At 44.1% G+C, this 26,456-nt stretch overlaps 1 pseudogene; it reads left to right on the top strand.

Annotated features, from left to right (window-relative positions):
• The window catches only part of LOC139545854 (calcineurin-binding protein cabin-1-like), a 90,454-nt pseudogene that overhangs the window by 6,177 nt on the left and 57,821 nt on the right, over positions 1 to 26,456 (top strand).

The raw sequence follows: 26,456 nt of genomic DNA, 5'->3' as shown, positions 1-26,456 counted from the left end.
GTTTTTATTGTGAAGGGTCCCCAAGAAAGTGCAGTGGGGGCCAGAGCAGTGTTGGGTGTGATGCAGAGTTCCCAGGGCAGCACTCTGAGGGGGACCTGTTACAGCTGGGGAACCTGTTTGAGGAGAACTGGGTGGCTGTGGTGGTGCGTGTTTCCTTGCTCAAGGCATGCTTCTTGGCCCTGCAAGTAACCTTCACATTCATCCTGCAACATAATTTACCCATGTTTCCTTGACTATTTACCATAACACTTGAATATTTGTTTCTAGTATGATACTGAGTTGATCTCTTTCCTCATACATCTCACATATTGGTTTCAATGATTAAGACAAATCAATCTGATCTACATTTTCTATTGACATATGTAATCCATAACCTAAGACGTGCTTTGAAGGCTTGTGTCATCTCACAGGGAGACCTGGACCAGGCCCTGGAGAGCTATGATGTGTGTGTAGGCATGCTGCAGAGATTCACGCACGGACCACAGAGGAGGAAAGGTACACCATCTACCTGCCCAACCTGCGTACAGATGCAGCCATCTCGGTGGAGGAGGTCAGTGGAAGGGCTGAACAGTAAAACTATAGCACAAATAGTCTATTTGAATAACATGCACTTGGCCCTCAACCATCCCATTTGAGCGTGTAGTTCCCCTGTGGTTTTGAGTTGTCTGGTTCATCAGAAAGCGTTCCCTTCTCCCCATTGCATGGACAGATTGATAAGAAGCTGGTGTCTCTGGAGCGTTGTCAGTCCCTGGCGGAGATCCAGCATCTGAGTCTAGGGACTATGAGTCTGTGGCGCGGCTGCTGCATGATATATAAATGTGTGCTGTGTCCAGCTCAGCCCTGCCCTGGATTCTCCTGCACCACAGCATCAAGCACGAGGAGGCTGCCTTCAACTGCCTGCTTCGCCAGCACATATATTTGTAGGGGATGATGAAGGTACATTACATGACCAAAAGTATGTGGACACTGCTCAACGAACATCTCATTACAAAATCATGGGCATTAATATGGAGTTGGTCCCGCCTTTGCTGACATAACAGCCTCCACTCTTCTGGGAAGGCTTTCCACTAGATGTTTGAACATTGCTACAGGGACTTGCTTCCATTCAGCCACGAGCATTAGTGAGTTCGGGCACTGATGTTGAGCGATTAGCCTGGCTCACAGTCGGAATTCCAATTCATCCCAAAGGTGTTCATTGGGGGTTGAGGTTAAGGCTCTGTGCAGGCTAGTCAAGTTGTTCTTCACCGATCTCGACAAACCATTTCTGTATGAACCTCGCTTTGTGCACAGGGGCAATGTCATGCTGAAACAGGAAAGGCCTTCCCCAAACTGTTGCCACAAAGTTGAAAGCACAAAATCGTCTACAATGTCATTGTATGCTGTCGGGTTAAGATTTCCCTTCACTGGAACTAAGGGGCCTAGTCCGAACCATGGAAAAACAGCCCCAGACCATTTTAAACTTTACAGGTGGCACTATTTATTGGGGCAGGTAGTGTACTCCTGGCATCCGCCAAACCCAGATTCGTCGATCAGACTTTTAGATAGTGAAGCGTGATTAAAAATAATCTAATCAAATGTTATTGGTCACATAAACATGGTTAGCAGATGTTAATGCGAGTGTAGCGAAATGCTTGTGCTTCTAATTCCGACAGTGCAGTAATATCTAACAAGTAATCTAACAATTCCACAACAACTACCTAATAACCACAAATCTAAAGGGATGGAATAAGAATATGTACATAGAAATATATGGATGAGCGATGACCGAGCGGCATAGGCAAGATGCAAGAGATGGTATAAAATACAGTATATACATATGAGATGAGTAATGTAAGATGTGTAAACAGTATTAAAGTGGAATTATTTAGAGTGCATTGTATAAAGTGACTAGTGATCCATTTACTAAAGTGGCCAATGATTTGAGTCTGTATGTAGGCGGCAGCATCTCTGTGTTAGTGATGGCTGTTTAACAGTCTGATGGCCTTGAGATAGAAGCTGTTTTTCAGTCTCGGTCCCAGCTTTGATGCACCTTTACTGACCTCGCCTTCTGGATGGTAGCGGGGTGAACAGGCAGTGGCTTGGGTGATTGTTGTCCTTGATTATCTTTTTGGCCTTCCTGTGATATCGGGTGCTGTAGGTGTCCTGGAGGGCAGGTAGTTTGCCCTCTGTGATTTGTTGTGCAGACCGCACCACCCTCTGAGGAGCCTTGCAGGTGAGGGCGGTGTAGTTGCCGTACCAGGCAGCCCGACAGGATGCTCTCAATTGTGCATCTGTAAAAGTTTGAGGGTTTTAGGTGACAAGCCAAATTTCTTCAACCTCCTGAGGTTGAATAGGCGCTGTTGCACCTTCTTTTCCACACTGTCTGTGTGGGTGGACCATTTCAGTTTGTCTGTGATGTGTACGCCGAGGAACTTAAAACGTTCCACTTTCTCCACTGCTGTCCCGTCGATGTGGATAGGGGGGGTGATCCCTCTGCTGTTTCCTGAAGTCCACCATCATCTCCTTTGTTTTGTTGACGTTGAGTTTTCCTGACACCACACTCCGAGTGCCCTCACCCACCTCCCTGTAGGCTGTCTCGTCATTTTTGGTAATCAAGCCCACTACTGTTGTGTCGCCTGCAAACTTGATGATTGAGTTGGAGGCGTGCATGGCCACGCAGTCATGGGTGAACAGGGAATACAGGAGGGGGCTGAGCACACACCCTTGTGGGGCCCCAGTGTTGAGGATCAGCGAAGTGGTGTTGTTTCCTACCTTCACCACCTGGGGGCGGCCCGTCAAAGTCCAGGACCCAATTGCACAGGTCGAGGTTGAGACCCAGGGCCTCAAGCTTAATGATGAATGATGAAGCTTAATCCCCGCTCCTCCGCTCTCTCCACTGGCTTCCAGTTGAAGCTCGCATCCGCTACAAGACCATGGTGCTTGCCTACGGAGCTGTGAGGGGAACGGCACCTCCGTACCTTCAGGCTCTGATCAGGCCCTACACCCAAACAAGGGCACTGCGTTCATCCACCTCTGGCCTGCTCGCCTCCCTACCTCTGAGGAAGTACAGTTCCCGCTCAGCCCAGTCAAAACTGTTCGCTGCTCTGGCACCCCAATGGTGGAACAAACTCCCTCACGACGCCAGGTCAGCGGAGTCAATCACCACCTTCCGGAGACACCTGAAACCCCACCTCTTTAAGGAATACCTAGGATAGGATAAAGTAATCCTTCTAACCCCCCCCCCCCTTAAAAGAGTTAGATGTACTATTGTAAAGTGGTTGTTCCACTGGATATCATAAGGTGAATGCACCAATTTGTAAGTCGCTCTGGATAAGAGCGTCTGCTAAATGACTTAAATGTAAAATGTAAATGTAATGAGCTTGGAGGGTACCATGGTGTTGAATGCTGAGCTGTAGTCAATGAACAGCATTCTTACATGGGTATTCCTCTTGTCCAGATGGGATAGGGCAGTGTGATGACGATTGCCTTTTCTGTGGATCTATTGGGGCAGTAAGCAAATTGAAGTGGGTCTAGGTTGTCAGGTAAGGTAGAGGTGATATGATCCTTAACTAGCCTCAAAGCACTTCATGATGACAAGTGAGTGCTACGGGGTGATAGTCATCTAGTTCCGTTACCTTTGCTTTCTTGGGTACAGGAACAATGGTGGCCATCTTGAAGCATGTGGGGACAGCAGACTGGGATAGGGAGCGATTGAATATGTCTGTAAACACACCAGCCAGTTGGTCTGCACATGTTCTGAAGACGCAGCTAGGGATGCCGTCTTTGCCGGCAGCCTTGCGAGGGTTAACACGTTTAAATGTCTTACTCATGTTGGCCATGGAGAAGGAGAGGGGGGGGCCTGCAGTCCTTGGTAGTGGGCCGCGTCGGTGGCACTATTATCCTCAAAGCGGGCAAAGAAGGTGTTTAGTTTGTCTGGAAGCAAGACGTCTGTGTCTGACGTGGCTGGTTTTCTTTTTGTAGTCTTTAATTGCCTGTAAACCCTGCCACATACGTCTCGTGTCTGGGCCGTTGAATTGCGACTCCACTTTGTCTCTTTGCCGACATTTTGCTTGTTTGATTGCCTTGCGGAGGGAATAACTACACTGTTTATATTCAGCCATATTCCCAGTCATCTTTCCATGGTTAAATGCGGTGGTTCGCGCTTTGTTTTGTGTGAATTCCGCCATCTATCCACGGTTTCTGGTTAGGGTAGGTTTTAATATTCACAGTAGGTACAAACTCTCCAATGCACTTTATCACTTCAGAGAACGCGTTTCCACTGCTCCAGAGTCCAATGGCGGCGAACTTTACACCACTCCAGCTGACGCTTGGCATTGTGTATGGTGATCTTAGGCTTGTGTGCGGCTGCTCGGCCATAGAAACCCATTTCATGAAGCTCCCGAAGAACAGTTATTGTGCTGAAGTTGCTTCCAACGGTAGTTTGGAATTTGTAGTGAGTGTTGCAACCTGACATCAGATGATTTTTAAGCGCTACGTGCTTCATCACTCGCCGGTCCCGTTCTGTGAGCTTGTGTGACCTACCACTTCGTGGCTTAGCCGTTGCTGCTCCTAGATGTTTCCACTTCACAATAACACAGCACTGCACCGGTCCACAGCACAGTGGACCGGTGCAGCTCTAGCAGGACAGAAATTTGACAAACTGACTTGTTGGGAAGGTGGCTTGTTAGAAAGTCACTGAGTTTTCCAGTAAGGCCATTCTACTGCCAATGTTTGTCTATGAAGATTGCATGGCTGTGTGCTTGATTTTATATATCTGTCAGTAACGGGTGTGGCTGAAATAGCTGAATCAACTCATTTGAAGGGGTGTCCACAAACTTGTGTGTGTATATATACAGTGGGGCAAAAAAGTATTTAGTCAGCCACCAATTGTGCAAGTTCTCCCACTTAAAAAGATGAGAGAGGCCTGTAATTTTCATCATAGGTACACTTCAACTATCCAGAAAATCACATTGTAGGATTTTTTATGAATTTATTTGCAAATTATGGTGGAAAATAAGTATTTGGTCAATAACAAAAGTTTATCTCAATACTTTGTTATATATCCTTTGTTGGCAATGACAGAGGTCAAACGTTTTCTGTAAGTCTTCACAAGGTTTTCACACACTGTTGCTGGTATTTTGGCCCATTCCTCCATGCACATCTCCTCTAGAGCAGTGATGTTTTGGGGCTGTTGCTGGGCAACACGGACTTTCAACTCCCTCCAAAGATTTTCTATGGGGTTGAGATCTGGAGACTGGCTAGGCCACTCCAGGACCTTGAAATGCTTCTTACGAAGCCACTCCTTCGTTTCCCGGGCGGTGTGTTTGGGATCATTGTCATGCTGATATATATATGTGTGTATGTGTATGTGGTGGTGAAGTCCATCCTGTTCATAACTGCTATAATGCCCTATTTAAATCTATGCTGGAAGCCCTAAAATGTCTTGCTGTTTCCTGTGACTCTCTTCAGATAACTCTAACACCCCCATTCTGCCCTCCTCCCTGATGCTGCTCAACACGGCGAGTACCTGGGCCACCGCTCCTGGTGCTGCAACTCAGATGGAGCTCTGTTCAGGTGCTATGTGAGTCGGTCAACAGAGCTGAGATTGTGTGGACATCCTCCGTCAGCTCAGTCAATTCTCTGTTTTTGTTTTCCTATGATATGGTTTTAATTAGTTTAGGTCAAAGTTTAATCAGGATAGAACTAACCTCATTGTTGTCTTCATGTTCATGGTTCAGGTTCGTGTTCTGGAGAAAGAGCGGTCTCCCTCTAAAGCGGAGGATACTCATCCCTACAAAGAGGAGATGGAGATGGGCTTGGAGCAGTGCCTCTACTGCCTGTATGCTTACCCCAGCAAGAAGATCATGGCCCGCTATCAAGAGGAGCACTCTGCTCAACAGGTCAAACACCCAACCCTCTTAATGTCATATTACTGACTGTCAATCTTTCAATGCCATTCACATTTCTGAGGATTAGCTAATAGAGATCATGTAGTGTGTTCAACTGGCCACTAGGTGGCGGTCAATTTCACATTAGGTTGTTTACTCACTGGGATTGGCTTGTAGTGTAACTGTGATACGCTGTAATTGCATGATGAATAGACTCTGTTCCAAAGGGACAAGGTTCATTAGTTAATGAATGCAGTCCCCCGACTAATTAACTACTGGTTGGTCCACTGAGTCATACGACCCAGGAACTCCACTCGAGCAGGTCAATACAGGAGGAAGAAAGCAATTGATTCACTTTCAGGGAGTTTGAATGAGATTAATTATCTGACTGCCTCTGCATCAGAATGTACCAGCCTGTGCTGTTAGTCCCTTATCATGCTAGAGGGAATCACCAGGGTTTCACTTAGGAAGAGTTGAATCTTAGGGCAAACTCTTTGGTGGCGAGTTTTAAAAAGTGTGTGCATGCGTGCGTTAGTACTAGGATTTTTTTAACAGTACACTATAAATGTTTTGCTTATCATCATAACTAACTGTGTTTTTCTATGGAGAGCAGGTGGAACTCCTTTGGAGCCACGCCCTCTTCATGTTCCAGTACTTTAAGCCCAAGAGTGCCTCAGTTTGATAGCTACAAGATAAGCACGGTGTCTGCTGACCTGGCTAACCTGCTGAAGAGGATCTCTGGCATTGTGTCCTACAGTGACACTCCCATCCTCACTATGGATGAGGTGTCAGCCTACACCGAGGGCACGGCTGGAATCAAATCAAAGTTTATTTGTCACGTGCGCCGAATACAACAGGTGTGGACCTTACAGTAAAATGCTTACTTAACCAATAGTGCAAAAAAGGTATTCGGTGAACAATAGGTAAGTAAAGAAATAAAAACAACAGACAGTGAAAAATAACAGCAGCGAGGCTGTATACAGTAGCAAGGCTATAAAAGTAGCGAGGCTACATACAGACACCGGTTAGTCAGGCTGATTGAGGTAGTATGTACATGTAGGTATGGTTAAAGTGACTATGCATATATGATGAACAGAGAGTAGCAGTAGTGTAAAGAGGGGTTGGCGGGTTGCGGGACACAATGCAGATAGCCCGGGTAGCCAATGTTAGCACTGGTTGGTCGGGCCAATTGAGGTAGTATGTACATGAATGTATAGTTAAAGTGATTATGCATATATGATAAACAGAGAGTAGCAGCAGCGTAAAAGAGGGGTGGAGGGGCACACAATGCAGATAGTTCGGGTAGCCATTTGATTACCTGTTCAGGAGTCTGATTGGGGGTAAAAACTGTTGAGAAGCCTTTTTGTCCTAGACTTGGCACTCCGGTACCGCTTGCCATGCGGTAGTAGAGAGAACAGTCTATGACTGGGGTGGCTGGGGTCGTAGACAATATTTAGGGCCTTCCTCTAACACTGCCTGGCATAGAGGTCCTGATGGCAGGCAGCTTAGCCCCTGTGATGTACTGGGCCGTATGCACTACACTCTGGAGGGCCTTGCGGTCGGAGGCCGAGCAATTGCCGTACCAGGCAGTGATGCAACCAGTCAGGATGCTCTCGATGTTGCAGCTGTAGAACCTTTAGAGGATCTCAGGACCCATGCCAAATCTTTTTAGTTTCCTGATGGGGAATAGGCTTTGTCGTGCCCTCTTCACTACTGTCTTGGCGTGTTTGGACCATTCTAGTTTGTTGTTGTGGACACCAAGGAACTTGAAGCTCTCAACCTGCTCCACTACAGACCCGTCGATGAGAATGGGGGCGTGCTCGGTGCTCCTTTTCCTGTAGTCCACAATCATCTCCTTAGTCTTGTTTACGTTGAAGGAGAGGTTGTTATTCTGGCACCACCCGGCTAGGTCTCTGACCTCTTCCCTATAGGCTGTCTCGTCGTTGTCGGTGATCAGGCCTACCACTGTTGTGTCGTATGCAAACTTAATGATGGTGTTGGAGTTGTGCCTGGCCATGCAGTCGTGGGTGAACAGGGAGTACGGGAGGGGACTGAGCACGCACCCCTGGGGGGCTCCAGTGTTGAGAATCAGCGTGGCAGATGTGTTGCTACCTACCCTCACCACCTTTAAAGGTCAGTGCAGGGCATTTATGAGTCACAAATGCTAATTGACTGGATGTAGCCACAGTCTGACTTTACATGTCATGTAGAACTGTTTAGCAGATTTGGGGTTAATTCCGTAAATTCTATTATAATTAAATTCCCTCTACCTGTAAATTCAATTTAAATTCCAGGTCACTCTGAATTCAATTCCCAATTCAATATTATCCACAAATCCAAATTCCCTCAGGCTTTCAGGCCGATTATGTCACTGTTTAGATAGCCTAGCGATACTAGAAATATAGTAATACAAATTGAAATGATTTTTAAACATATCCAGAGGTCCGTTTTTGTGCATTAATTCCATTGACTGTGAACTGTACAAATATTGAATTCCAAAGATGACTTTTTTAACTATTTCAATTTCCAATTCAAACACTCAGAAGTCTCATTCCAATTCCGTAACTTAAAGATTGTTGAAATTTGAATTGATTTCAATGTAAATTCTTCACTTCATGAGTGAATTTATTGGAATTGACCATAACCCTGCTGTTTAGGCCTATACATCACGTTATGACCATTCATTATAGGTGATGACACTGTACAAATCATTATGCATTGAAATATATAGGTAACTGCCAAAATAAAGGAAACACCAACATAGTGTCTTAATAAGGTGTTGGGCCACTACAAGCCGCCAAAACAGCTTCAATGCACCTTGGCATAGATTCTACTAGTGTATGGAACTCTATTGGAGGGATGCGACACCATTCTTCCACAAGAAATTACATAATTTGGTGTTTTGTTGATGGTGGTGGAAAACGCTGTCACAGGTGCCGCTCCAGAATCTTCCATAAGTGTTCAGTTGGTTTGAGATCTGGTGACTGACTGACTGACACCTACACACTTTAAACCCCCTATGCTCCTTTTGAGACCCCGCACTGAGATCTCTTCTACCCATGGTAGCCAGAATAATGGGCAACTGGGCATTTTATTTTATACATGACCCTAAGCATTATGGGATGTTAATTGCTTAATTAACTCAGGAACCACAGCTGTTTGGAAGCACCTGCTTTCAATATACTTTGCATCCCTTATTTCCTTTTATTTTGGCAGTTACATGTCTGATTTACAAATTGAATGCACCTGCACACAATAGCTGAAACCTTTATAAATCACACATTGATCGACTTGGGAGTACTAGTCAGGACCCATCATCTCAAATCAGGATTAGAGAGGATCGCTACATGTATCAGATTCTAGTTGAATCTGTAAGACTGCTGTCAGACCTGACAGTAGCAGCATAGTAGATCATCCAGTCGTTGTGTTCCCACCCAGGAGCCGGTACATTGCCTTCCTGAGAGGGGCGCTCCAGCACCCCCTGTTGTCAATGAGATCTTCTACCTCCTGGCTGACTAGTACTTTGAGAACAAGGAGCAGTCCAAGGCCGTTAAGTTCTATGTGCATGACATCCAAACAGGTCAGTGTCAAAACAGGTCAGTAAAAAAACAAGTCAATTGTGGTTGTGCTTTTTAAGATACTCACATTACCTTGAGTTGCTTTAAGTATTTTACCTTACAAGTGAATTTCATGTCATGAAGATAATGACATTTCCTTGGCATGCTCAATGCTGTGTGTGTGTTGGGGGGTGACTCGTGGGCTGGCATGGCTCTGGCGAGGGCCAGCCGCATCCAGGACAAGTTAAACTCTATTGAACTGAAGAGCGATGGCCCCATCCAGGACAAGAAACTGCAACGAACTGAAGAGCGATGGCCCCATGTGGAAGCACTGCTTTAAGAGGGCCCTGGAGATGGACAACACCAACCTGGCTCTGTGGATCGAGTACGGCACCATGTCCTACACCCTGTACTCCTTCACCTCACGCCAACTCAAACAGTGGAGGAGCGAGCTTCCCTCCGGTCATCAAACCAGTGCAGTGGACAACCAGTGTATAGAATATTCATATGCACTGTTTTGTGTTCTACTTTTCTAAACTTAATGGATGTCACTTCTGGTCATGCTGTGTGTGAGTTCATTGTTCAGTAAATTGAACTGTCTAATAGAGAGAACTCACTGTTGACAGTAGCGGTTATAGTGTGTGTGTGTATTTCAGATGGAGGAGAGAGACCATGCTGGAAACGTGTTTCCAGGGGGCGTCTCGGTGTGAGGGGGATGAGGAAGAGTGGTTCATTCACTGCATGTTGGGGAAGATGGCTGAGAAACGCAAGCAGCCACCCCTGGAATACATCCAGCTCTACAAACAGGTGCACAGCAGGGGAAACGATCTGTGGACTCAAGTGATTCATAGGTCTGCCTTGCAGACTAGATTTATACAGACAGGGGAGCCCTAGGGCTCAACGGAGCAGAAATCTTCATGGAGGTCAGTACAGTGGAAGAGGGGGAAGGGGATGTGAGTTATAGGGAAACTGGGAAGTCAGAGGTCCGATGAAGCAGCTCTGTCTGTATGTGTTTCCCTGTTACCTTCACTGCTTATTCACCTCTCCAGACCCAGTACTTCCATTCTATAGCTCCATTCTATAGCTTACACTAGAATCACTATATATCTGTTTGTTTTTCCAGTACATTAAAGGCTGACATTTGACCATTGAAAGATATTGACCATGGCAACCAGCTTTTCATCCTGTTAGTAACAGCCATCAGATGAGGATCTGATGCTCTCGTCTCTTTCTCTTCCCATGCAGGCAGCACATTATCTGCACAAGGAGGCTTCCAGATACACTACCACAATTCCCCTGACTTGTCTATGGAGGCCTTGGAGGTACACATGTTTTAAACCAAAGGGTTTCTAGGTCTAGTCTTTTGTTCAATAATAGATATATATATAGAGAGAGTATAACTCTATTAAAGCTGTGTGACTCTCTGGCATCTCTCTCCCCCTAGCTGTACTTCCATCTGAGCGCCACTCTCCTCAAGCTGCTGGAGTCTGAGGAACCGGACCTGGAGCATGATCTTCTTCATCCTGGCTGAGGTGGCCACTGGACCCTTTGCCAGGGGGGAAGAGAAGAGAAGGGCAGGCCCGGGTCCAATGAAAAGTGAGGGACCTTAGCCTGGGATCTATGCTCTTTCTTATAAAACTCATTCTGTGACTCGACTACAAACCAAAAGGAAACGCATGAAATTCCCCCCCTCTGGCCCAACCTTTTGTTTTCTCCCCACCCCCTCTCACCTCAGGGAGATAACCCTCTCCATGATGGACGAGGACTCCCACTGCTCTGTCATCCAACGCCGCAGGTCTGACGTCCCCACCTTACACGGCCAATCCGATCGACCACGATTACACCAAACGTAACACCCTGCAGCAGCAGACCAAACGCAACACCCTCCGGCGGCGGCAGCAGCAGACCAAACGTAACACCCTCCGGCGGCAGCAGCAGACCAAACGTAACAGCCTCCGGCGGCGGCAGCAGCACACCAAACGTAACACCCTGCAGCAGCAGACCAAACGTAACACCCTCCGGCGGCGGCAGCAGCAGACCAAACGTAACACCCTCCGGCGGCAGCAGCAGACCAAACGTAACACCCTCCGGCGGCAGCAGCAGACCAAACGTAACAGCCTCCGGCGGCGGCAGCAGCACACCAAACGTAACACCCTCCGGCAGCAGCAGACCAAACGTAACACCCTCCGGCGGCGGCAGCAGCAGACCAAACGTAACAGCCTCCGGCGGCGGCAGACGAGGAAACAGTAGGGGGAGCTGCAGGCTGATGGTACAGTCCCAGTCCTAGACTCTGGGGTTGGGCCGACTCTTCGCTGGGTTAGAAGGATAATCACTATGATGATTCTGGTTCCAGTAATGACTCCATTAGCACTGGGTGATTGGGATATCATGGGGAAATGGGCAATATGGCATCTCAGGTTATTTGGATATTGTTTTACTGCTCTATAAAAATGCAACAGCATTTAGTTTAGGCAAACGGAGGTGTGAAGGTAGAGTTTGGCAGAGGGCGTCCTGGCCTGTGTTAATATATAGAAGTTTGTGCTGATCACCCTCTTTTCCTTTCCCATTTCCCTTACTTCTCCTTTTGATGACATCATTGTTTTCTATTGTAACTTCAGCAGAGCTTGTCTCCATGTGTAACCAGTGTGAAATGGCTAGCTAGTTAGCAGTGCGAGCTAGTGGCATTTCAATCGGTGATGTCATTCGCTCAGACCTTGAAGTAGTTTCCCTTGCTCTGCAAGGGCTGTGGAGCGATAGGTAACAATGCTTAGATGATGACTGTTGCTGTGTGCGGAGGGTCCCTGGTTCAAGCCCAGGTTGGGGTGAGGAGAGTGACGGTTCTCATCACCTCTTATGAAGCCATTTAGATTGAGAATAGGTCTTCTTGGCTTTTGATTTGATAAAGTTTGGATTTTTAGCTTCTAATTTTAAAGACCAATGCAGTCAACTTGATTTTCCTTTGTTTTATATATATTTCCACTATTTTTATTATTTATTTTATTTAACTAGGCAAGTCAGTTAAGAACAAATTCTTATTTACAATGACGGCCTACCCCGGCCAAACCCGGACGATGCTGGGCCAATTGTGCGCCAACCTATTGGACTCCCAATCACGGCTGGTTGTGATACAGCCTGGAATCGAACCAGGGTCTGTAGTGATGCCTCTCGGGAGCACCATGAGATGGGAAATTGTGATAATTTCCTTTTTTAGTGTGAGTTGTTTAAAAAGAGCCTGCAATTTCAGGCTATTTTGGTGGCCTGCCAATAAGGAAGAGTTCCAAACCTCTCTGCCAATAACAGTTCACTTTCAGTTTTCCCCTCCCTTTTTAGACCACTCCTGGACAGTGCTAGCAGCATTCTTGCTTGAGAAATTGCTCTTTGCTACAAAGCTATTTTTGTTTCTCATTTGAATTGAACACAATCACAGTAAGATACTTAATTGTTACCCAGAAATGATTTGATATTGAGATAAAACCGGATGCACTGGACCTTTTAGCTATTGATTTCATCAGGTTTTTCTGATGACTATTCTTACTCATCAAATCATAGCAGGGCAATTATTTTAGAAAAGAATGCAAGCTTGCTGGCTATCGCTTTAGACTTGGATATCGATATGTTCTCTAAGATGTGGTGTCTTTTAAAGGGGGTAATGGCCAGTAAAAGATGGCTCTATTCTGGACACAGCAGGCTTTTAGTGTGTTGACTCTAGACTCATATGACCAACACAGAGCCACAGGCAAGACACAGCCAGGCTTCCGTTGAGAGGTTTTACCTGATCCCAGGGAACAGTTGTTGCATTGTTCTGGCAATGACATCTCACTACAGGTTCACTTGAAACGACTGAGCTGAATTGAAGATTTTGTCACACTGACAGGACACTTAGAGGGAGGCAGTTTACTTGTCCCAAGTTTGTCTTGATATAAATATTATGTGTCAAGGAACGTTTGGTAGCTATTCTGACACTTTTAACTGAACGAGGGACAAGGAACTGGTTTCTGTAATATGCCTCTCACTGTGTGCAGTTTCATTACTAAACCAAAGTCTAGTGCTTGTTTTGCAGTGCTGCTTGAGTGTTACCTGTCAGTTGGGACAGTAGGGAGGGGTGGAGAAGGGGCTGCATTTAGAGTACACATTAATGTCCTGTTTTAAAATACCAGAGTGGGGTGAATCACTCACCTTGTAAAGAGTCATTTAAATTCTTCTACTTTACTAGACCTATACTGTCCAAATATAGACGATATTGACAGACAATATAAGAGCAGGGTTACAAATCCTTCAGTATAAAAGAGGTAGCTTTTCAAAATGAATTACCAACACAATATGATATCAGTTAATGCACTGATGCAACTTTGCTCTACATTTTAGCACTTAACATTGCATGATGGTAGTGTGATGAGGGACACACAGTTTACTCTTACCTCCCAATGTTTGGTGGTGAGCTGATTTTCTCCTTCACCACAGTGTGTGTTCTGCATCTTTTAAATGTGCCACATCTCAGTGCACTAAACCTACGGTTCAATTTATGAACCATTTTTAAGAGCATATTTTACAGAGGGGAAGCAATCATGTAACAACACTGTACAAATAAGTGTGTTTGTGTGTCAGTTCAAACTTAGTAGGAAATGAGGCCAGATTTGCCTAATATGTTCCTGAAAAAAGCTGAAATGCAATGTATGAAGCAGTATTCTTAGTAGTTTTTCCCTTATAGAAACATAGGGCTACATACAGTAATGTACAATTGGCTCCGGTTACCTTTTCTCCAGTATGTCCCATAACTGAAATTATATTCACAGCAGCATTGTGTATTGTTTACATTGTTGCAAAGACGTCAAGGGTGAACACAAATATTTGCCACAAGTGAAACGATGTCATTAAATAAATGCTGTTGTGTATATTGAATGCAAACTTACCATTCATTACAAATGGCTTTGCAAAATATTTTTCCACTATACTGTAAAAACAGCCTTTGGCATTTTGTTTTTCCCCTATGCCCTGTCTAGCTTGAATGTCTGAATAATGCAGCCATATTGCCCATGTTGCCAGTTTTTCTGTCACCCTTTCCGGATTCTTTCCTGCCTGCTTGTTTCTGCCTGTAGATCCCAAGGAATAATGCTGTCACTGGACAAATTCAGTCCTCTCTCAAACGATCCACTGAATGGTGTGCCGTGTAATTTGGACCGTGGGCTACTATTTGACTTGTGTTTTGGTGTTGGCTTACGTTTGCAACAAAGATCTTAACCTATTTGATTGTATTTGAAAGCAATGCTATAGTTACTGTGTTTTCCATTGAAATTGTGTTCAGTTGATATGATGATATAACGCCAAATCAGTCAGAATGTGTTTGGCACCTCATTGGCACACATCCTTTGAGCTAGATGGCAGAAATGAACCACCTTGTGCAGGCAGGTTTGCCAGTGGGTGCCAAGCCCTTCTTGCTTAATGCCTGTTTGAAACACGTCATGGTAACAGTCAGCAATTACGAGGAGTACTATTGTCAAATCAGGAATGTAGCTTTTTTTGGGGGTGTTTTAAAACAAACTCCCGATATCTTTTAAGTCACCCCAGAACTTGACATGATTCCCAGGTGTCCAATGTGGCTGGCATCCCTGAATTGTACTGAACTTAAGTCCGTCCCACAAACTGCTCTTATATCCATCTTCAGGACATTAGTGATATGCACAATTTTAGGGGAAACAATTATTCAATGTAAAGGTGTCCCGAAATGAGTTCCACAATGTTCACAACTTCGTCACTACCCCACACTTTCTTTTTAAGGGGCAATCCTTCTTGCAACACCTCTATTGGCTACATTTTTGGGCTAATTACAGGAGGCCTTTAACAAGTCCCCAGAGCTCCTTTCATAGAACTGTTTCCCTCCTGCTAATTTGATTATTGTCTGCAGAGGACTGCAGCTTCTTGCTGAGGTTGCACAATGTGCTTAGGAAGAAGGCAGGCACCTAGTTTTTCATTGGCTTGGGTGCTGACTAAGGTCTAGTGCTTTTATGTTTGTATGATTACTAGAATGGCTCTCCTGCTGATGATCCTGATGTGTATAGAGAATTTACACTACTATACACACTTACCCCCTTTCATTCTTGGGATCCACATACCTATTTTATTCCTGAATGGTAACCTTAACAGCTTTGTGATTGATCCCTTGAGAACCCAGAGGATGGGCCATGGGTGTGACTGGCACCCAGGCCAGGCTCAGAGTTGGCCACATGACCTGTGTTTGTTACTCCTGGCAGAGCGCAGTCAGGACAGCGTGGTGGTGACGCTGTCGGACTCCAACTCCACCCAGGATGCCTTCACAGACCCCGCCAGCTCCCAGGACAGTAGCCATGTTAAGCTTCAGTCTTGGAAGGGCAGTGCCTCTTCATCTGAGAACATCACCCCCATCAAGGAGGGCCAGCCTACAGTTGAAGACATAGGTGGATTTTGTTTGTTTTATCCTGAAATGCAGTAATGGAAATGCATTCTACCCGACCACCAGCTTTATTATTTCCTAAATGGGATGTTCTTTAGTGATATTGTGGAAGTCAATAAATGTGTTATAGAGAGGGTAGGACATATTGAGAATGGATCATGTTAATGTTTGATAATCTCCTCTTTAAACCCTGAATTCCTCAAGGTTCACGTGGGGGGGGGAAAAGCAACGAGGACGGGACGTAATCTTGCTGGAGGACCAAGAAGTAGTAGACACCATGTCAGTGACAGTACCTGAGGCTGATGCGCTAAAGCCAACCATAGATCCCTGCTCTCATCCACTGCCTGTTCCATCCACCTGACCAAAGGCCTCGTCCTCTCACCAGGCCCCCCCCCCCCCCCCAGATGGCCAGATCCCCCTCCAGAGATGGTCGAGGTGCCAAAGGCCCTCCCTACTGAGCATTGCCCGCATGCTGGTGGACATGTGTGTCCGTAGTGTCTTCCCCTTCCTGAGCTGCTTCCCTCAGCACGACAAGAACCTCTACCGTCTGGCCTTCTACATCAACAGCAAGACCCAACAGGTTAGTTTGTCCACCCTCCCTCCATATCATGCATGGTTCGCTAACATTCATTCACAGAATGTTTTGACAGGAATATTCACCCCTACTCTTATCATCAGTGGCATTTCCTGCAATTAACTTTGACATTTAAAACCCTCAGATCTGAAACCATGAATCTAGTTTACTCCATTTCCTCAGGTATGGTATATTGGTTATTCAAATAGATGGTGTTTTTCTAAGAATTGTATGTCTGTAGTTTGTTTGGCTTGGACTCTGACTTCCTCTTATCAATTGTGCTAGTTTGCCTGTGGGGTTAATGTGACCGTATAGTACAGTAGGTGCTGAAACAGCAGAGTGTGCATTGGACACAAGGCTCTGTGTGCAGAGGTGTGTGTGGGTGGCAGCAGCACAGTGCTCTCTCAGCCAGGTTTGGCACAGCGAGACTGTTTAGTGTCGTGACGCCCTACAGTCAGCACTTTGCCAGTCAGACCCTCCTATGGGACTGCTGATCCCAATTCAATGAGGTTGGGTTAACCAATTTCCAGGGCAGAGTTTTGGTCATTGATAACAGATTAGTGAACTGTTGTTCTCTTTATGAACCTATTGAGACCGTTATGTAGCTGTTGTCAGAGCATGCTTTTCATGTTTAGGTTAGGATTCTTTCAGTCAGGTAGACTGACCTGGGCCCCTGACTGGCTGTAGTTTACTGCCCCAGTGTTTTAGGCTTGACAAAAATGGATGAAGAATCTCAATCACAGAGCTTGCACCTGTTTTAAGAAGTATGTCCTAAAGGTAAGTGAAATAATTGGTTCTGTATTACATTTCCTTTTGGAGTTGAATGAAAACAAGGAGTTGAGCTGTTCTGCTAAATTGTCAAGTAACTACCCACTGCTCAGCATTACAGACCAGTGGCAGCATTGTGGCTGTTCAGGTCTATAGCCCTCTTGGTTAATAAGTGACAACCCTGTTTGTTTTTCACTACAAATCCTACTTCTTCTGGGGTTTGAATTACAAGCTAATGTTATCGTACGTTTCTCAGCTAATACTAAATTCAGGATATGGGTTATTATTGGGCAAATTCCACAGTAAGAAAGTGATGCAGAGTCATTCATTTTTTAAACTTTGCAATCATTGGTTTTTGTTTGGTTTACATTTTTAAGTGAAAAATCTGAGTCTCAGCATCACCCTGTTACGTTGAATTGCCCTATTGTAACAGGAATGTGTGATGGATGGATAGTTGAGAAATTAAATAGCCTACCTCTGATTTCTTTGTGCAGAACCTTTAAAAAATTCAGATGGCTTTCATAAATTTGTCATTAAATATGATCATTTACATCTGTCCACATCACTTGACTTTGGTATGGAACTTAATGTACAAGGCCTTCCCTGCTGAAACAGATGTCTGCTGATCTTTCCTGATAGCTGGTCCAGGAGAGATGCCAAATGCCTGGACCAACTTTATTGCTATGATACATTATTGAAACACTGAAAATAACACTATGATGTGGCCCTGTGGGAGAATCACAGTTGTACGAGGGTGAACTGCACCCTTCTACTAAAGCCTCTGCATGTATTTTGCTCCCAGAAACAGTTAGGCTAAACCTGCATTGGCTGGGACCGTCAGTGTGAGACTCATTAAGGAAGTCAGGGATTGGCAGGAGGGCCTGTAATCTCCGATCATTTGGCACTGGGTTTTTACAGCTTCACATTGTGGCTAGAGTTGGCCAGCTTTTCAAAAAAGGCAGTGGTGGAAATGTCTTGTCAGCGATATGTTCTATCTGAATGGCCATTCCTCTGCCTAACCCAACCTCTCCACTATCTAATAAAAACATCAGTGCTGATTTAAAAGGAGTACCCCTTGCATGTCAACAAATTGACTTCAGCTACAGTCACTTTGTACTGTTAAACTACAGTTAATGGCCATTGGAGCTGCTATGACAGAACAAGGTAACAATACAATGATGTTAGGTACTGTAGTGGATGATGCATCTGAAAATGATTGATTCAATGAAGCTTGTGGTATGATGTAACATTTTCACCTTTTTTCTTTGTCTTGTGTTTGTGGTCTCGAGGGGCATCCCCTACGTTTTCTGATTTATTTTTGTGTTTTCACAGAATCTGCGGTACCAACGTGATGTGTTGCTAGGAAGCAGTGTCCCATGGCAACAGCTGAAGCATATGCCAGCAAGAGGACTTTTCTATGAGGGGAACAAGACAAACCTGTTCATTGTAAGTTCCACAGTTCACCAAGCCAGCTCCGCCATCAAGGTTCTGCTACCCTGGCTGGCTAACATTACTATGCACTAGTCCTGGTTGTTAGTTTGTTAATATTGTTTTTAAACAATGACTGATAGCATGGCAAAGTCAGGCGGGGGTTCCGAGATCCTTTTGCAATAAAAATCACGGTCCTTATCCTTGATATTATACCAACTATGGGGGTATGTAATCTCGCTGAGACCTACTTCCCAGGCCTCTGATAACTCTATAGGCTTTGGAAAATTGGTTGTATAATTCGAACTTTGGTTATTCATATATATATGTGCAGATGCATTACTGGGGAGAGTCAGGTAGAATCCATTGTGTTCCATGATGCACTTCTGTGTACACTCGAATGATGGTGTTTTTATCATGCCTGAGGGTTTAAGTTAACCCCTACTGCCTCCACCACATCGTGCTCTAATACCCAACTGTTGAACTTTTGGGGCCAGTTTTTCCAACGGACCAGCACCCATTTTTACATTTTTCTCTCTTTTGATCCAGAATCTCCTCCACGTGAAAGACTGTCTTTACCCATCTGTACCTTCTGTAGTTCCTTCTCATAAAAAGATCCCTCTAAGCTCCCCGTCATAATCTTTTAACTTGTAGACAGGGGGTATACGTGGTAGACATTCGGTAACTGTGAACAACTCATTGCTTTAACCTTGCTCATATTTTGTCAAACACCCCTCAACTTGGATATACGTACCAAGTCCCCCACTATGAATTTAAAATCAATTATTTTCTTACGGTGAAGGGGGAACAAACCATACAGATGACTTGAAAAGAGTTTTCATAAGAGACCTCGGAGGGCTTCATCCGTATACTCTTATGGTAGTTGTAACCCTTTACTAAATCTTGAACTATATCGATATATCTGTTGTGAGCTGTAAAGTATTTCCACATCCTCTCCTTCAAAGTTCTGTTAAAGCGTTCCACAACTGAAGCTTTCAAATCCGAACCTGTAGCAAAATGTACGATATTCTGCATTTTCATGAGTTTCTGTAAAGTATTATTAAAAAATTATTTTCCGCCGTCAGTCTGCACTTTCTTGTGTGCTCCTCCTTCCTTTAAGATGGTCAAAGGCCCGGGTCACCTCTGCCCCAATCATTTTTTTTTAAGACCCTTACTATTTTAGAGAAAATGTCTATAACTGTTAGCATGTAGCGATTTCCATCATTTTTATATGCAAGGGCCTGCATGTCACATAGATCTACCTGAAACTGGGACAAGGCATGGGTAGAATTTTTGTTTTCGCACAGGTTTATGCAGAGTGTAAGCATCCTGCTCTGCTAGCCATTCATTCACTTGAGCAGCGCCTAACCTGCTACCTGTTTCTTCGGCTATAGCTCTCTGGAACCGCTCCTTGGGTTAGACCCTGGGTTAGACCCTGGGTTAGACCCTGGGTTATAATAAATGTTTTTCCAACATCTGCTCCGCCATCCTCCTTGCCTCTCTGATGTACAATAACATTAATGAGCCCCTTTCAAATAACGACAACTTTTCATTTTTATTTTTGCAAACATCAAGTATTACGTATACAGACAATTTAGGGTATGTAGCAGGATATTACGACCCATGCATGCAACACCTTGTATACTTGTTTTACATTTACAGGCTTGTATCTGAATTTTTAAAATGCACACCCGTTATAAGTATATAAACAACAAATATGATACATGTTACAATTTTAAATGGTGTTTCAAACAAAGTAAAATCTTAGACAAGGATGTTTGTAGTTCTTCAGAATCATCCACAAGACAGGATACCAGTTGTGTCCATTGTAGACTCTTGCCCGTATGTCTTACATGATTCGCTCCATTTTTAGCACACGCTCTGCATTAGCCCATGTATTGTGGGTTGTGTAGAATGATACATTGTTCACTTTATTTTCAATAATTTGCTGCATAACATTTGTAAGTTCTCTCAAAATAAAACATGTATTTATTCTCTCTAACATCGTATGCATATAGTTACCCATTGCTTTACATCTAAATAAAAAATATTCATTATTACTCGTTCTCTTGGTTTATTGAGCCAGAAAGTCACCACATCATCCACCAAAGCTTCCTTGTATTTGTTGTCGTCCACCAGTGTGTGCTGGATTTCTTTGAGTTTCTCGTGGATGTAGATCACCTCCTTCAGTTCATGTAGGAAAGCCTCGGTTACCCCGTAAACTCTGGGAATAGATGGCACAAGACCCATAGACTCCACGGCTCTGACCATCGAAGGTATAAAGCGGCTGGACCACAGTCTTTTCACCAGCTCCTCAAAATGGTTGACGTAGTACCGGGGTGGGTCATATAAACACGGATGTCGTCGTTGGCTGGGGTGATTGATCTCACAACCGATGCATTTTTCTCTTTTATACTCCAATCACCACGTCTAAAAGTGCGGCTAGAGGCCTTAATGGTGTCCACAAAAATAGTACTGACCACCACATCAAACACCTCAGGCGGTGTACATGTCGGGGGGCTTGCCTGGGGGGAGTAGAATGGAGGGCTGTGAGGCATGGAGTCCTTAGGGTCTGGTACCCATGACGTATCGGAGTCCTGGTATGGTATATGAATATCCATGGTATATGATGAACCGGTGGCTTTATGGTCACCCCTTTTATTGTTGAACCATTCTTTTGGTATTGGGGCGTGGTTCACGTAGCAGCCGCGTACTTAGTTTTCTTCGGGGGCTGACCCTTCTGAGGATGAACCTTCTTGGGGTTCCTTTGAATCATAATCCTTAGGATTCGTATATATCATGCACTTGCTTAGCCGAACAATGCTCTGCCATTGTTGGCTCTGTACAAAAAGAGCATCCACTAACTAACATTTTCAATTCCATTATATCCCAACTTTTACAAGGAATAAGCATACGCAACCTAAAATCCCCAGTCACTGTTTTGGTTGAGGATTTTCTCGTTGCTGATATAGAACTCCACGCACCCACATGGAAGTCCATTCTTTCTTTGTATTTTCACCCTGTGAAATATTCTTCGTGAGGAGTCAGGGGCACCTTCCCAACGGGTCTCGTAGCCCGTGAACAAGCTATACCCCTTTGTGATAACTCTCAGTTCGGGACACACCACCTTGCGAAACACCTGCCAGTCTTCAAGCCTGTAGTCCACTTCTAAAGTCTGGTCTGTATATTCTTCTCCTTCGGCTACGGTATAGAGTTTGTCTACAGGCCGGGTAATCAAACAGAACCCCATGGCTGTCCATTAGACATCACTTGATCTTTCAGCGCAGTTGCGGGCGGTATTTGGATTCTATACATATTTAGAAACTGTTTTTTTGGCGCATCGTATATTGATGCTTTATACTCGGACCTTTCTCTGTTTCAACCGATGTCCTGCTTCCGTTACGGTCATCACGTGTGAGTCACTGATCACAAAATCCATGTTTAATTTCTTTAGTGGTTTATCGTGGTCGCTTGTTTGGTGTTCTGGGGTTTATTTATAATGCGTCTGCCCTCCAATAACCCCGGACATTCCTGTTTCATAGACAACAGCCCTAAGGTCACTACAACGGGGGGGGGGCCATACTCTTTGAAATGTTCAAACACATCCCCCAGTTCAACGAGGTCCCTACACATCAATCATCATGACAGCTTCAAAGGAACAGATGCACTATCTTGTTAAATAAACACCCTCCCCCTACCGTGAGAATGGAAGGCAGGATGTCCTGCAGGATGCCCATATATGGGCATACACACCTGACCCATCAAGTAGGGTAATAAATCACACGTTTGACGTGTGCCGTCTACTGTATTCTCTCTGAGGTAAACCGTTGCTTTAATCAGACCAAAATAGTTTTGGGGTAAGTCAAAGTCACGGTGAATAATTTCAGGATGACCCATAGGATAGCAAGAGGAACTCATTACATGAGGATAAAGGGATGTAAAATCTACATCCTATTGTCGGGTTGCGCTACATACCGTAATGTCAAAACATTGGTAGAACCTCCATACAAGGCCTGTCGGGGTTCCAAGGGTTCTGGTGTGTCAAAGCTTTTTGAGTTCTTTTTGAGTTCTGTCCACTCATGCTCCCACATCACATTCACTTTCAACCCATAAGTAGCCTGTAAAGATTCCAATTTGTCTTGGAACTCCTGGTACATATCCCCAAAAGTATTTTGGGTTAGGACACACATGGCCTGGGGCACAAAGCAAGATTTACAACCGTGGAAGAAACAACCGTTGTACTCAAGCACTGTCTCAACACCGTCAATCTGTGTCTCCATCTACGTGATACGGCCCAACAGCCTTCTCCCTACTATTCAAAGCATGTTGAATAAAAATGTTTTTATCCTGGGCCAAGTACTCCAACCATTGAATGGACCCGCTAGAGTATGACTTGAATTGTTGTCAGGCGATGGAATAGCTATAGATGCTGGAGGTAAAAAGTGTGTACCATAGGTTTTCATGCATGCTGATGCAATAGTTGTACAACTCCAGGGGTCAATGCCGGCATCTTTGATTACCTCTTCTCTGAATCTGAGGCATCCGTCACAAAGTATAACCACATCATTGTCACAGTATGACTCCATCTCTTTATGGAAATCAAAGGTGTTATGACATACTGTCTCATAAGATCCAATATAATGTAGATTCTCCTCTGATATGAGGAAACCAACCTTTCACAGAGTTTTCAAAACCCAAGGCCTCAGGCATTTGAGCCAATCTCATGGGTAAGAAACTTAAACTGTCAATGTATCTCTGGTTGAAGGCGGGGTCTACAAAAAACACCTTGCGCTATGACACTGGGTGCAACGCCTTGTATCAAGGGGTTCAAAATAAGATAGAGGCTCTAGAATTGTGAGCTATAAACGTGAAGTTTCTGTACTGGGGTTTTCTGAAGTGTTTTAGAAAGAGTAGTGCACAATTGGGTCCCTCTGCCGACCACCACCCTTGAAAGTCATGGTAGATACAAAAATAGGCAAATTAACCCCTGATTGCTGATTAGCCTCAAAATCATCTTCAGCCGAGGGCTGAATATAACACTCGTGTGGCACTTCTTGAACCACCTCAGCGTCTCTGCTTTTCAAAGGCCCTTTGCCCAATCTGTAATGTATGATTCCACACACGTGAGGTTTAGGGCTGTCTATTTTAAGATTGTAATGGCATTTTGGACATTTCTTGTTAATGTCACAACTGCTTACAGATTTAAATGCCTTGCGGTGCCATGTTTCAATTTTGTGTTTTTCATAGCAGTAGGCCGAACGACATGTGCGCTGACAATCCGCACAGGGTGTTAGGTTTAAGGGTTGCATCGGACAAGTTTCATCCAGACATACTGAACAGTTATAACGACAAGAGTGCCCCCTCTTTCGGGTGTAGCCTGTATGACATGGCGCTCCTAAAAACACTATGATGTTGGTAAGAGCATAATAATGGGCGTTTTGCACATTAAAGTACAGAATCTGAGGATGAGGTTGTGGGTTGTTCTGGAATTTCAAGAGAGCTGAATTAGCTCTACTATGGTACAAAACCACAATCTTGATGTTCAGAAATACCTAGACCGACGGCATTTTGGAGCTCCCTAGCCTTTTGTAAAGCCTCTAGATCAGTACATCCAGGGTTGAGTAAATGTGCTAGGCCTATTGCAAAGCATAACTGATTACCAGGATTGTGAATGTTTATGAGATGCCCTTTTGTTGTTTATGATTTCTGATTGCATGAGACTATCAAGTTTCCTTCTCTGACCCCTTCCGCCTAGGGGTTGACGTACGATTTGTACAATGAGCTCTAGGGTCCTATCAGCAGTGATGCTCAATCTAATTTATCCAAATCATCCCGGGAGGGCTATACATTTTTCAAAATCTGCTTCGCCATTGGATAAAACAAAAGTATGCAAAACACTATCTCCACAAATTTCAAGTTGTAAGACATCACGAGGTTTGACAAAATCTGTAGCACTTTCTAAAAGTTCATTCAGAGTATCCAAGATCATCACATAAACTGCATAATCAAGGTTCTGATTCATCCATGTGAAATTAAAAAACTGTCTAATCTCTATTGCGGAATTTATTTCGGTACACAACACGAACACTTCTATCAATACCATCGCCACTTCTATCAATACCATCGCCATCAATACCATCGCCACTTTATTACACAATTTTCCAATTCCTCAAAAACGTGTGGTTGCTCAGACTCCTCGGACTTAGGAGTTAAAGGAGGTTTGTGTGTGTGTGGGACGGTGTTGAAGATGTTGTGCTCTCATTCATTTGGTTAATTAAGGATATGAGTTCTGGTGGTATTCTAGAAGGATCCATGTTACATACAGGGTTTTTAGCGCTTGTTTGAGCGTTTTTTAATCAGATTGTTGTTTAACAAGCGGGGAATTGTTCTATGCCAGAAGGATAGATCTTAACTCTATTGACGCTTTAGTAAAGCAACCATACGTGTGTGTAGCTGAACCTCTCTGGCTTTTAGAGCCCTGTAAAAGGCTGTGAGAAACATATCTCGATCTATTTCTACCTCAGAATTGGCTGTATCAAGCTGTTTGGCCGCCTCAAACATCAACACATCGTCTCCTTCTTGGGCCGTGGTGATTCTGCGCTGTGCACTTGTGCCAAAGTATTGCGATGCGCCGTAAATGCTAGATTATGTAGCGATTGGCTGGAGGTTCCAGGGGGTGTGTAGCTGTGTTAAAACGGCGCTTCTTGGGTTGTTTGGAGTTATGGTCAAGCCGTTTGTACAGAAAGGTACAATATCATCTGTTTCAGCGCCCCCGAAGTCGTTCAGCGGTAGTCCATAATGCTTCAGGTATTCTTGTTGGTTCTGTCCGCTGTAAACACAAGATTAGCTTTTTAAAATAGTCTACACACTTTTTGTTTTAATGTATAAATATTATTACGTATTTTATTTTGGGACTTACGTTGAAAATAGCTTGATGGTGACGGGCTGCGTAAAGAAGAACCGGCCGCTGTTTGCACCTCTGTTTCATCATCTAATGTTGGATGATCCAAATAAATTATTCCCGGTAGCAGCTGTGTAAATGTCGGGTGTTCTATAGACATTTTTTAAAATAATATTAAAATATATTTATATGAAATATATACATTTGAACTTTAAAAAAATACATACAATTGATATAACATACCTGAAAATTCGATGTCCACCCCGTTTAGAATATCTGTAAAAAACATATATAACAACTGTTTAATATTAGAGTTCCAAACAGTGCAGTAATATCAAACATTTCCCACAAACTACGCACACAAAATCTAATATATTAATTCCAAATCCTCACCTTCAAAATTCTCCATGTGTATAGGCTTGCAGAAAGGCTGGAAAATACTTTTCAGATGAGCAGCTGTGTCCTAATGTATGGAATGAATTTACAGACCTGGGGGATTGTTTGTTGTTGACTGTTTTTTGTGTGTGGAGACATATTGTGTGCAAATGACCCCTAGTGTTGGTATTGTTTAGAAAAAAACATTGTTTTTAAACCTTTTCTATGCTGGTTGGTGGGATTGACTTTTGATCCCCCCACATCCTCGGGGTAAAACTCCTGTTTTGAGAGCCTTATGTGCTAATTACCCCTTAATGTTGAATTGTTTCGAGCATAATTGTCTAGACACACACCCCCCGAAAACCCCATTGTTTTGAAACACACACACACCCGCACACGCACACACACGTCTTTCCTGAAGCCTTTCTCTGAGACACACACACTTAGAGAAAAACTGAGATTCCATTCGTTAAAGGTGAGATACATTTTTAAAACCCTTTATTTAATTCTAAATATTTAGTACAGACCTTTTAAACATGTTAAAACAATTTTACAGTGC

The sequence above is a fragment of the Salvelinus alpinus genome, chromosome 19 (genome assembly GCF_045679555.1).
Source record: "Salvelinus alpinus chromosome 19, SLU_Salpinus.1, whole genome shotgun sequence".
Taxonomy (NCBI): Eukaryota; Metazoa; Chordata; class Actinopteri; order Salmoniformes; family Salmonidae; genus Salvelinus; species Salvelinus alpinus.
Note: the sequence above shows the minus strand (reverse complement) of the source record. Positions and strands in the feature narration are given on the sequence as shown.